This window comes from Hibiscus syriacus, unplaced genomic scaffold (assembly GCF_006381635.1).
Source record: "Hibiscus syriacus cultivar Baekdansim isolate YM2019G1 unplaced genomic scaffold, ASM638163v2 tig00110933_pilon, whole genome shotgun sequence".
NCBI classification, from domain to species: Eukaryota; Viridiplantae; Streptophyta; class Magnoliopsida; order Malvales; family Malvaceae; genus Hibiscus; species Hibiscus syriacus.
Window position 1 is genome coordinate 500,669 of NW_024062919.1, and position 13,310 is coordinate 513,978.

Below are 13,310 nucleotides of genomic sequence, written 5' to 3' on the forward strand. Positions count from 1 at the left end.
GCCAAAATACAGATCAGTTGAGACATCAAGCTCTTCTTCTGGACCGGTGAGGAGGGTGATGTCAAATGCAAATTTCTCGGTGGAGTTGTTCGATGGATCCGGTCATTTTGGCATGTGGCAAGGCGAGGTGTTAGATGCTTTATCCAACAAGGTCTAGACATCACCATTGAGGAAGAAAAACCTGAATATATGGAGGAGAAAGGATGGGGAACAATCAATCGTTTGGCGTGCAGTACGATTCGATTTTGTCTTTCCAGGGAGCAGAAGTATGGCTACAAGAACGAGACTTCTGCAAGTAAGATGTGGAAAGCTTTGGAGGAAAAATTCCTGAAGAAAAGCTCTCAGAATCGTCTCCACATGAAGAAAAGATTGTTCAGATTTGATTATCAACCAGACACCAGTATGAATGAACACATCACTGCGTTCAATGAGCTAGTGGAAGACTTATTGGGCATGGATGAAACCTTCAAAGATGAAGATTTGACTTTGATGTTGTTGTCATCTCTTCCAGATGAATTTAAGTACCTTGAGATAACGTTACTTCATGGTAAGGATAATGTTACCCTTAAAGATGTAACTGTTGTTTTGTATAGTTATGAACTCAGGAACAAAAGAAGGAGAGCAAGTACGAAGCAACGGAGGCCATGGTGGCTAGAGGTCGCTCGAAAAGTCAAAAGACAAAGTGGAGAGGGAGATCAAAGTCGAAGTCCAGACTGAGAAAAGATGAATGTGCCTTTTGTCATGAGAAAGGTCATTGGAAGAAAGATTGTCCGAAGCTGAAAAAGAAAGGAAAAGCTGCTCCAGATGCATGTGTTGCAGAGCATGATGCACATGACTCGGACATATCATTAGTTGCTTCATCAACAACATTCCATTCCTATGAGTGGATATTAGATTCGGGTTGCACCTATCATATGTCCCCTAATCGGGAGTGGTTCTCCGATTTAGTGGAACTAAATGCAAGAGTTGTTTATATGGGCAATGACAATGCCTGTAAAACTGTTGGGATAGGTTCAATTCGATTGAAAAATCAAGATGGATCAACCAGAGTTCTAACGGATGTCCGATACGTGCCCAGTTTGAAGAAAAATCTCATCTCGTTGGGAGCCTTGGAATCCAAAGGCTTAGTAGTCACTATGAGAGATGGAGTTTTAAAAGTCACATGTGATGATGAAGGGCATCAGGAAAAATAATTTGTATTACTACCAAGGTATTACAATTATTGGAGCAGTTGCAACAGCTTCCGGAGGTGATGATTTGGACGCAACCCAGTTGTGGCATATGCGGTTGGGACATGCTGGAGAGAAATCCTTGCAAATTCTGGCAAAGAAAGGATTGTTGAAAGGTGCAAAGGCTTGCAAATTGAACTTTTGTGAGCATTGTGTTCTGGGAAAGCAGAAGAGAGCAAAGTTTAGCACCACTATACATAATGCAAAAGGTATTGTAGATTATATTCACTCAGATGTATGGGGTCCTTCAAAGACATCGTCTTTGGAAGGAAATCATTATTTTGTAACTTTTGTAGATAACTTTTCCAGAAGAGTTTGAGTGTATCCGATGAAGTCTAAAGATGAAGTGCTTCAAATTTTCCTGAAATGGAAAAATATGATCGAGAACCAGACTGGTAGAAAGATCAAACATCTTAGGACGAACAATGGAGGGGAATATAAAAGTGACCCATTCTTTGACGTTTGCCATGAGTATGGTATTGTTCGACACTTTACTGTTAGACATACACCACAACAGAATGGGGTGGCAGAGCGTATGAATCGAACTATATTGGAGAAAGTTCGATGTATGTTGTCTAATGCTGGGTTAGGCAAGGCATTTTGGGCTGAGGTTGTGACATATGCTGGCCATCTCATCAATCGTCTGTCGTCATCAGCGATAGGAGGAAAAACACCATTGGAGGTATGGTCTAGAAAACCTGCTACTGATTATGATTCCTTACATGTATTTAGATCCACTGCTTATTATCATGTAAAGGAATCCAAGCTTGATCCGAGAGAAAAGAAGGCTCTCTTTATGGGAATCACCCATGGAGTGAATGGATTTCGCCTTTGGTGTTTAGACACCAAGAAGATAATTTGTAGCAGAGATGTTACCTTTGATGAATCTGCCCTAGTAAAGAAGGTAACAAGTGAAGCTGTCCATACAAGTAGTACTCCGCAGCAGGTGGAGCATACTCCAAAACAGGTGGAGTTTTAGCAGACGGTGATCCCAGAAGTTGATACAGCTGATTCTTCAACTCCAATAGAAGATGAAGAGGTTCAAACCCAAGAACCATTGGAGATACCAGAACCACTTGCAGTTACAAGGCCAAGGAGAGAAATTCGTAGACCTGCTCGATTTGTTGATATGGTGGCTCTTCTAGTTGTTGATGATGATATCCCTATCACTTACCAAGAAGCAATACAAAGCTTGGAAAGTGATAAGTGGAAAAGTGCCATGGATGAAAAAATGCAATCTCTCCTAAAGAACAACACTTGGAAACTGACACAATTGCCGAAAGGTAAAAGAGTCATTGGATGCAAGTGGGTATTTGTAAAGAAAGATGAATCTCATAGCAAGAAAGATGTTCGCTACAAGGCACGGTTGGTAGCTAAAGGCTACGCTCAAAAGGAGGGAATCGACTACAATGAAGTATTTTCCCCTGTTGTAAAGCATTCCTTCAATAGAATATTGTTGGCCTTGGTAGCACAGTTGAATTTGGAGCTAGCTCAACTTGATGTAAAGACGACTTTCTTGCACGGTGATTTAGAAGAGGAGATCTATATGACTCAGCCAGAAGGATACAAAGATGGTGGTTGTGAGAAATGGGTTTATAAGCTGAACAAATCGCTATATGGATTGAAGCAATCTCCGAGGTAATGGTACAAGCGATTTGATAGCTTTATGAGGAGGCAAAAATATACTAGAAGCAAATATGATCATTGTGTGTATTTGCAAAAGCTCACAGATGGATCTTTCATTTATCTTCTCTTGTACGTTGACGATATGTTGATCACTTTGAAGAGTCAAAAGGAGATAGACAAATTAAAGGCTCAGTTAAATCAAGAGTTTGAGATGAAAGATCTAGGTGAGGCCAAGAAGATTCTTTGTATGGAGATAAGCAGAGATAGACAGAGAGGGAAGCTTTGTTTAACACAAGCAATATCTGAGAAAGATATTACAATGTTTTGGCATGAATGAAAATACCAAACATGTAAGTATCCCATTGGCTTCTCATTTTAAACTTAGTTAACAATTATCTCTTAAAACTAACGAAGAACGAGTGTATATGGAAAAAGTTCTATATGCTAATGCAATTGGGAGCTTGATGTATGCAATGGTGTGTACGCGTCCTGACATTTCACAAGCAGTTGGAGTTGTGAGCAGGTACATGCATGATCCTGGAGAAAGACATTGGCAAGCTGTGAAATGGATTCTACGGTATCTCCAACAAACCGTGAATGTTGGTTTAGTTTTTGAACAGGATAAAACACTTTGTCAGTGTGTGGTTGGATATGCTGATTCCGATTATGCTGGTGATTTGGATAAGCGTCTATCAACTACTAGGTATTTGTTTACTCTTGCTAAAGCCCCGGTAAGTTGGAAGTCTACATTGCAATCTACGGTGGCCTTGTCTACTACAGAGACAAAATACATGGCAATTTCAAAGGCTGTAAAAGAAGCAATTTGGCTTAACGGGTTGATGGAAGACTTGGGAGTTGTTCAAAGTCACATTAGTCTCTATTGTGATAGTCAGAGCGCTATTCACTTAGCGAAAAATCAAGTCTACCATTCAAGGACTAAGCATATCGACGTGAGGTATCACTTTGTGCGGGAGATCTTTGAAGAAGGAAAGATTCTACTTCAGAAAATTGCGACATCAGAAAATCCTGCAGATATGGTGACCAAGGTGGTAACAGTAATCAAGTTCAATCATTGTTTGAACTTGATTAACATCCTGAAAGTATGAACACCTTCGGGTGTGTGGCGCTTGTGAGCGCAATTAGAGGCACTACAAATTTGGGGAGTTGAAGAAGTTGAGTAGGCTTGGTAATTTCAAGCCAAGGTGGAGATTTGTTAGATTTGTCTAGAAATTAAGTTGACAAGTTGGAAATTTCATCTTGGTTGGTGGCCAAACTTTGAACATGTGAATTTCATATTTGGTGGCTAACTTGTACACATTGGAAAATTCTTTGGTAGGTGGCCAAATTTTGAACATATTGTTCTTAAAACTCAACTATAAATAGGCCTAAGTATTTCCATTAGAAATCATCCCAAAAACAAGTTCTCTCTTCCTCTTGTATTCTTCATTCTCCCACTTTGGGAATTCTAAAGAATTACATTTGTTGTAATATTGGCGATATAGTGAAGTTATCATCTTGTGTGGTGCCCGAGGAGTAGACGATATTCTCGTCGAACCTCGTAAATTTGGTGTGTTCTCTTCATTATTGTTTTTATTCGGTTCTTTTCCATTGTGTTTCAATATTCAATAGTTTGATAGATTTATCCGCTGTGCAACATTTGGTGGTTTTAATCTTGACATTTTAGGTCAATTTTAAAACTACGTTCGTGTGGGAAATAACCCGTTTTCCCCAACATGAACCGAATAAGAAATAGGGTTGATTTGGTTTGAGTAACTCCACTGATTTGGTTTGGGTTAGAAATGAGTCTAGCATCGGAGCCTGGACTAGTTGGATCTGGTGAGAGGTGTACTTGAGTTTGGTAGGTTGGGTTGATCAGATTTAGGCTATGAGTTTGGTCTGGTAATTAGGATTTTTGGTTAATTTATATTAAGATCTGAACAAAAGTCGGTATCTATAATTTTAAATAAAATATCAATTTAGTCATATCACCTCCAACAACTAATCCATTCATAGATCGACTTTATGGCCTCATGGGGCATCTTCAAGTAATCAACCAGGGCGATGGGATGCCATACCTGAAAGCCTACTTCGAGGAAGGGACATGGAGGCATGGGCGAGGGCGTGGAGAAGTAGTGGTGGTCGGCGTAATAACGGTCGGGAACGTCAGATAGAACTTTGTTGGGGATAACTCGAGGGCGGGGACATGAAGGTAGCTATAGTAGCAATGGTGGAGAAACATGACATGTGCTCCGATAGGGTATGGCTGTCATAGGATCAGCTGTCACAGTGGATGACGGAAATGGCGGTGGTGACGGCAACGGCAACACCAATGTTGGTGGGATCATACAAAGGTCTCGATTACCAGGAAAATGATAGTAGTATTAAAAAATGAACACTGACCAATATCAATCAAAGAAACAACAAAGATGTTTTATTACTACAATGGAACAACAACATCATGCTTGGTTTACATTTATTAAAACTCTCCACTACTCGTCCATTTTTAAAGTGTTCAAGAAGTCTTTCACAAGCATTCTTGAAGGACTCCGAATTTCTTTCAATGTAATCCTTTGTTGCAGCTTCCAAGTTCAACCAAACTGTCGGATCGGTCTCATCCAACTCCATACCACAACGTTCGTCGACCGGATTAAACCGAAAGTAATGGATCTCAGGGTGCATAGGTAACATCGTCCTCAAAGCTTCATCTACAAGATCAACCGAGCTTGCACTCTCAATCAGCACTTGCCCTGCATCTAGATATCGCCAACCGCCTTTTCGTGCCTTGGTAGGCAAGGAACCAGAGCCAATTGAAACTATGCAGTCGATTTTAGTATCAGTCCATAAAAGCTGTGCTTCTCGTATGGACAAGATAGTTGGATTGTTTGCTAATACGCCACCGTCGAGCCAACGGTATACACCATCGGAAAAGACATCGAGATAGTACGGAGCTGCACAGGATGCTCTTATAGCTTGCCACAAAAGATGTTTACAACTCCCAACAAGAGTCTGCACCTCCGGCGTTCCCACAGGGTACTGATAATTGCGGAACAAGAAAGGCCTAGCCGGTGTAACACTAGCTAAAGTCGACACTAGAAACACTTTCGGAACATTTTTCACAGCGTTTTCGATTAGTAGATCATCACCATCTTCATCAGCACACAATTCCTTTAGCAATCTCTCTAGCGTTTCTGTACTGTGCTTACATCCTTTTGCCACAACCCTGAAACTTTTATAAAACCGGTCTAACTTGTTTCTCCAAACTGCAACTCTGTTGTTCTCCGGCACAGGTTCAGAGAAAACAACTTTCCCAAAAGTTCTGTATATCTCTTCCAATTGATCTGCGCTCATCGACTTGATACCGAGTGCAGCAGCAGAAAGGCCACCGGTCGATGTTCCGCATATAAGATCAAACAGATCATGCATTCGCTTTCCGGTTCGTTTCTCGATTTCTTTAAGGATCTGCACCATTACAAGACCTTTCATCCCACCTCCATCAAAAGACAGTATGCGCACGCCTTGTTTCGGTACTTGTCTCCCTCTAATAGCACGTCTCAAGCTCTCATTCTCTCCTAGAATTGCTAAAGCACGAGCTGCAGCTTTGTTTACTCATGCATCGACTGTATCCGTCAAGCACACGAGATGTTCCCTCAAACTATTAGAAGTGACAAGAACATGACGATTCTCCTTACAAAAAGCTAGATTCCCGACAGCTAACAAAGCAAGCCTTTGCACCTCAGGGTTTTGATGCTCGAACAAGTTTTGTAATGATCTCATAACATCAGCAGTTAGCATCTTCTGAGCTATGGTGTCGGACATGTACGCCAGTCTGACCACAACATGCAGCACGGAAACCGGATCTTCAAGTGCAGGAGAGCTCGGAATAGTTTCGATTGGTAAAGAAGAACAAGCTTGTTCAACCAAACTACGATTGTCACTGTTTATCATCTTTATGAGGTGCAGCACAGTGTTCTCATCTTTACCATCGATTAAGCCGCTCCCATGGTTTTGGACTATTCGTTTGGACACTGCAGAGGCTAGCAAAGGGTGATATGAAGTGGGAGAACGGAATATGAGGGAGAAGAAGGTATTCAGCTTGTGCTTAGATGCAACGAAATATGAAGTTTTCTCCATCTCCCTGAATATCACGCGCCGCCGTCTCCCTCCAAAGATAGAAGAAGAACAAAGATGCTGAACTGCCGTTGATGGCTTTCATCCCAAGGTGCTAAGCCCCTCCGACACTAATACTGTCTGCCATTTCAGCGGAGGATTACAAAGAAAAAATCACAACCACACATTTAATTCAGACCTATCAACATTTACAAAAAGATTGCAACCACGCTTCATTATCAATATCTTTTTCAAAGAAATTTCAGTACTAGGCTCCATCCGTACACTAAAACGTGTTAATACTCTTCATATGGTAGGCTCCGGTGCAAAATACTTGCGATGATTGCTCTTAGGATTTCAATATCGTACAAATTACACGTCAACACACGTAAGAACATATAATTTTATGTTAGGAAATTGAATTCCTAAAATTTTAAGAGACGACGAACTCTTAAAATTATAAGGAAAGTAAAAATATATTATTAATAAAAAATACAAACAAAAACAAAATCTAAAACAAATAATTTAAAATTTACAGGAGATGAACGCCCCACCACTCTCCTCCATCCACTTCGATGTTACGTGTTTATTTATTGAGAGTGTTAATTTATTTATTTTTCTTAAAAGTAGTTCAGATTTATAAGAAATTTTAAAAATAAAAGTAAATTATATCATCATATGTAAATTTTGAATAAGTTTTCGAGAGACTCTCTCTTATCTTCTCTAGTTATTTTAGACATGAACTTTTTTCACTATCCTCCACCACTCTAAACCTCCCAACCTCCCATCATTTTAATTTGAAAGATGTTCTAGCACTGGTGAATCAAGGGAACTCGAAAATATCCCTTTCCTCTCTTTCTTTATCTCTCATGTTTTAGGTTATTTGATTTAATGGGTTCAAAACTAGACTCATCAGACTGATATCATATTAAGATAAGATCGAAATTTTATCTTAATTTTTATTAATTTTAAATGAATTTCAAGAAAAAATCAAGATAGAACAACTCAATCTTTAATCACCGAGACCACTCAATGAATTTAATTTAATCATGATTAGATTTTAGAATTTTTAATATTTTTAATTATTTACAAATTACCTATAGTTTTGAAGAACTTAATTTTTTTTTTTTGAAAAATAAGAAATTATATATATATATATAGGAAAATAAAATGTCATAAATGGCCACCTAATTCAATATCGACAGGCTGAAATTCTAACTAAATCAGTTGAATTTCATTAATGCATTTGGTCATCGTTTCGAATTTTCTTACATCTGTGTGTAATGGTCCCTCTTTATTTGCTCTGAAATGAATATCAAAATGGGTTTTCCTACTTAGAGTTTTACGCGACTTTGCATTATAAAGGTAGGTTGTTTGAGCTTGTTCCAATGGATCTAAAACAAGTACATTGGCTCCAAGATGTTTGTATCTGGCACCCCGTGGACCATCACCAGCAACAAGCACTGTGACACTTGGTTGAAATTTGTTGTTTCACGTGAATGTTTGATTCAAAGCTTCGAATATCAAAGGGTGTCCTTTGTCTCAGTGAGCTAAAACCTCTGTTTAAAATTGTTCCCTAGAGAGGGTTCCTGTCCGAAAATTCCGTCATCAACACCGTTTAGAATGATGTGGACGCGTTCTTCGGGGATCATGAAGATCCTCTTTAGGACATCTCCAGCATGATCACTCGTAGCTACATGGTGAGAATATCCTGGAAAAAACTTTACCTCTTCGACAACTTTCGTCGACCTTCCGGTCATCGTAGATGCCCGTTGTGCTTCTAGTGTCCAGAGATGCTCTTGGATGATATCAGAATGAATGGCAACACAAACACAGATAAAGTAGTAAATTGCAGTATTTATACATCTCATTTTCTAGTGAGCTAAAGCAGCAAATTGTAACACAAACACGGATAACAAAAGCCAAAAGAGAGTAGAAATCATAGTATTAAATTGTGATCGTCATTACGGACGACACAACACGGATAACAAAAGCCAAAAGAAAGTAGAAATCATAGTACTAAATTGCGATCGTCATTACGGACGACACATCACGGATAACAAAAGTCAAAAGAGAGTAGAAATCATAGTACTAAATTGCAATCGTCATTACGAACATGATTTATTTGTTAAAAATAATTATGAGTCTGGATAAAAAGCGTGTTTGTCGTTAGTTGGAGAAAAATGTGTAAAAGCCGTTGCCGGGGATCGAACCCGGGTCACCCGAGTGACAGGCGAGAATACTCACCACGATACTACAACGACGAAGTTGAAAATCGATTTATAAACTGTTAAACCTTCAGGCCAAGTCTTTGCAAACAAATAGGGAGATGTTAAACCTTCCCCACCAGATCCTTCTTGCAATCGCTGCTGTTAAACCTCCTTCTTTGGATGGTGTTTCGGATGTGCCGGGTTTGAAGTGGGACAATAAGTGTCGATTCTCTACTCGATCTGCTTATGATAGATGTACACACTCAATCATGGGAGATGACTGTCCGATCTGGGGATTATTAACTAAATATCGAGGCCTTCCTCTCATTGAAACGCTCCTTTGGCTTATTTGTAAACGTAGGCTGCTTTCGAATGATGAAAGGATGCGTGGTCATATGTCTATTGATCCTAGTTGCTCCATTTGTTGTGCTGCTATTGAATCCTTATCACATGTTTACCGTGATTGCCCTATTGCTAGATCGGTGTGGTACAGTTTGATCGGTGTCTGTGGTCACATCGGAATAAATTAATTTTTGATCCGGATTCTTTGCCGATGGACAACGTGATACAAATGAGTGAGCAATTAGTTTTGCAGGTTGTCTGGGCATCCGAAACACACTAAATACAATGATTATGAGCATTCAATGTCAAATAATTACGAATCTTTAAACAAATACCTTATACCGACTTCAGATCAATAAAAAAACAAGTGTGTTAAAATTATAATAATTATGTGCAGTTATGTTTTAGACCTGACACCATGAAAGACTTTTTTAGTTCTTTGTAGAAATATGATAACATTATGTGTAATTGCATAAAACTATTCAACAGCACTAATTGGCAAACATAGCATGAGATATCCACGTGGATGAATCGGTGAGGGTTAATAAGACAGTTGTTTCCTGAAACTTTTATATTTTCATATAATTTATATAATTTGTTTATAATTTCTATTGATAATTTATTCAATTATTTATATAGTAAAGCAAACCTTTTACTTTCCATTCCTTCTAGCAATTAATTGATCTTATTGTATAGAGTATAGATGAATCTATGTTATCACTCAACACTCTTTTAAATAGGCAAGATGATCTTGTGAGTTCCCACATGATGGACCGTGGACTTTTGAATTTTTTATATATTTTATTAACAGTTTAATTTTATTCTTAAAATTTTATAATTCGCCCCCAACATAAAATTATGTATTTGTTCTTGAATTCATATGAGACAAATCCCCTCTAAGCAATAATTAGATATGTATTTTAGAGGCAAGAAATTACAACTGCATGCATGTTCAATAATACAATGCAACGCATAATTGAATTTGACTATAATTATACAAATATGATATTTTCAATCAGTTGTTATTATTTATCGTTCCCATTGAATTGAATATAATCGAGACCCCTCAATGGCATTTTCCATCCTTGATGATGATGATGGATCAAGAGGAAGAAACAAATTACTTTAAACAACTAATTTCTATTTATATCATATATCCTATATCTATATGCATCAACTTTAAATTATTTATTAAAATCAAATTAAATAAATATCATCAATTTTTAAACTCAACAAAAAAAAATCAATCTAGTCTATATTGATGTGGTTATTCAAGATGGAAACCGTTTGTCAAAGGACCACATTAGGTATTTTTATAAGTTTAAGGGTCACATTGAATACAAAAATAATTTGATGGTTATATTGGTTTTTCTTAGAAAAATTTGAGGGCCTTAAATACCATGAACCCTAAAATGAAATCACTGTATATATTATTATTTTTTGAATAGGTGTATAGGTGTAGGTGTGTGTGCCCATCATTATTAAATAGTCTATAAGATTTATCATTGTAGTAATAAATACGAAACCTAACTGGATATTTTTACGAGGGAATGTTGATATATTTATTTTTATGAATTAAAATTACATATATATATATATATAAGTTGGCAATTATTCTAGAAAAACAACTCAATATCTTTTATGTGAAGAAATTAATCATTTACACTTACGTGTGTAATTTCATCAAATTCATCTTAATAAAAATCATCTAAATCATGACCATTAAACGCATTTGGTAAACTCATCCTCTAACATTTAGATTTAATGAATTCATAAAGTCCATCTCAATAGGATCACTTAATTCTTGATATATGAATTCATTAAGAATATTTACTAGGCTTATCTTTTTAAATTAAATTCGGTAAATCTGTTGAGTCTAGTAAACTCATTATTTTAAATTAAATTCGATATATTCGTTAAGATAACTTGATTTGTGCATTTATAGATATTTGCATAATTGAATTAAAAACACAGGTAGCTTGGTTTGCAAAGAACTGTCCTCGACTTTGGTGGGACTGCAAACTGGTCGTATCGAGGATAAGAAAGGATGGACGGTAGAGATCCATTAGTCTCTTGAAGTATTGTATAATTTGATGTATCATATATCAACAGTTTTTCAATTCATTTGCTAAAAAGTGAGGAGAAATTATTTTGATTTCATTTTTAGTTTTATTCTATTAAAAATATAATCAATTAATTTTAATTTATTAACACGTCGATTAATCATTTATCAAAATTCATAATCATATTCGTTAATTGTCATTTTTATATTTGTGTGTGAGACAAAGTCTTATGTTGTACATTTTATAATAATCAAGTCCTATGTACACACCTCTCACATTTAGTATCTCACCGACGTGGAATTTAAATATTTTATTTTCCTCAACATAATTCACAAGTATTTTATCATTAATTTTTTATTCACCGCTCAATCATTTTTAGCATAAGAATTATCTAGATGAAACATGTGCATTTTAAGCGTGAATCATTTAATGGTAACAACCACACATTTAACTAAGAATTATCTGCATTTTCCAAAAATTAGAACCACAAAAATCATTTTCAATATATCTTAGAAATTAAATTTCAGCACGAGTTATTCATTTTTTTAGCTCAAAGTCATATACCATTGTAATGTTGTTTATCGACCCACCATTCGAATTTGAAGATTTATCACTAGCATTGAAGTTCTTCATTAGCATTTAGCATAGTGGTGACTGAATTATCATGTCTAAAATCAATCGATGCCATATTAAATACGGAAATATAAGATATATGTCTTGAATCCGTAATAGATAATAATTTTAAGGGTAAATTACATGTTCGTATTCCAATTATTTCTTTTATTCTGTTTTGGTCATTTTTTTAAAATCATACCTAACATTACGTTTTGATTTCATTTTGATCAACCACGGTTAAAAAATTAATAAAACTATTTTTTTTTCAGTGATGACATTTCATTACCCTATAGTGACACATCAACATCACCATTTTTTTAACGATGGATGAACAAAATGAAATAAAAAGTAAATATTAAGTATGATTTAAAAATAATAATAATTGGATAACCAAGGCGGAACAAAAATAATGATTGGGATACTAAACGTGTAGTTTACCCTAATTTTAATATCAAAATTAATAAATTATTTGAATTCATAACATCTGCATCCATAAAAATACAAATTGAATATCCGTGAAATGTTCACAATCTAATTTAGTATCCCTATATGAGTTGACATTAAACCAAAGACAATGGAATTGCATTAAGTTCTTTATAAAAACTTTGATGATGTCACCTAATTTTTATTTTAATTATGTTAGTAAATATAAGGGTAACCATGAGTTTGCTTTTAAAAGTCCTAAAGGGTAATCACAAAAATTAAATCTATACCGATGTCATTTTTGTACTAATTGTATTTGAAACGATGTTTTTTTCCCGGTAATAGTATGAGGTGATTACAAGGCAATATTTGTTTAGATTCTTTTTTAATCATTGTAAACGCGTGCGCACACCCTGCAGCCGCAACTATTAGAACCTAAGACCTCTAAAAAAACAACTCTCTCTTTAACAACTGAGGCCACTTGATGGATTATTATCAGTACAAAACTGATTATTAAATGTGATAAAATCTTAAATACGTACATATTAAACATAAGTAATATGAAAGAAAAATTGATTGGTTTGGTTAGTACACTCTTACTGATGATACTCGAAGACAGCAGCATAGAACAGAACCACGATTCCATTCAAGGCCATAATCTATAACTATTTATATATACCGAATCGAAGAAAAAT

At 36.3% G+C, this 13,310-nt stretch overlaps 1 pseudogene; it reads right to left on the minus strand.

Annotated features, from left to right (window-relative positions):
- Positions 1–5,264: 5,264 nt before the first annotated feature.
- On the minus strand, positions 5,265–7,093 carry LOC120147167 (annotated as a pseudogene).
- Between the last annotated feature and the right edge of the window lie 6,217 nt (positions 7,094–13,310).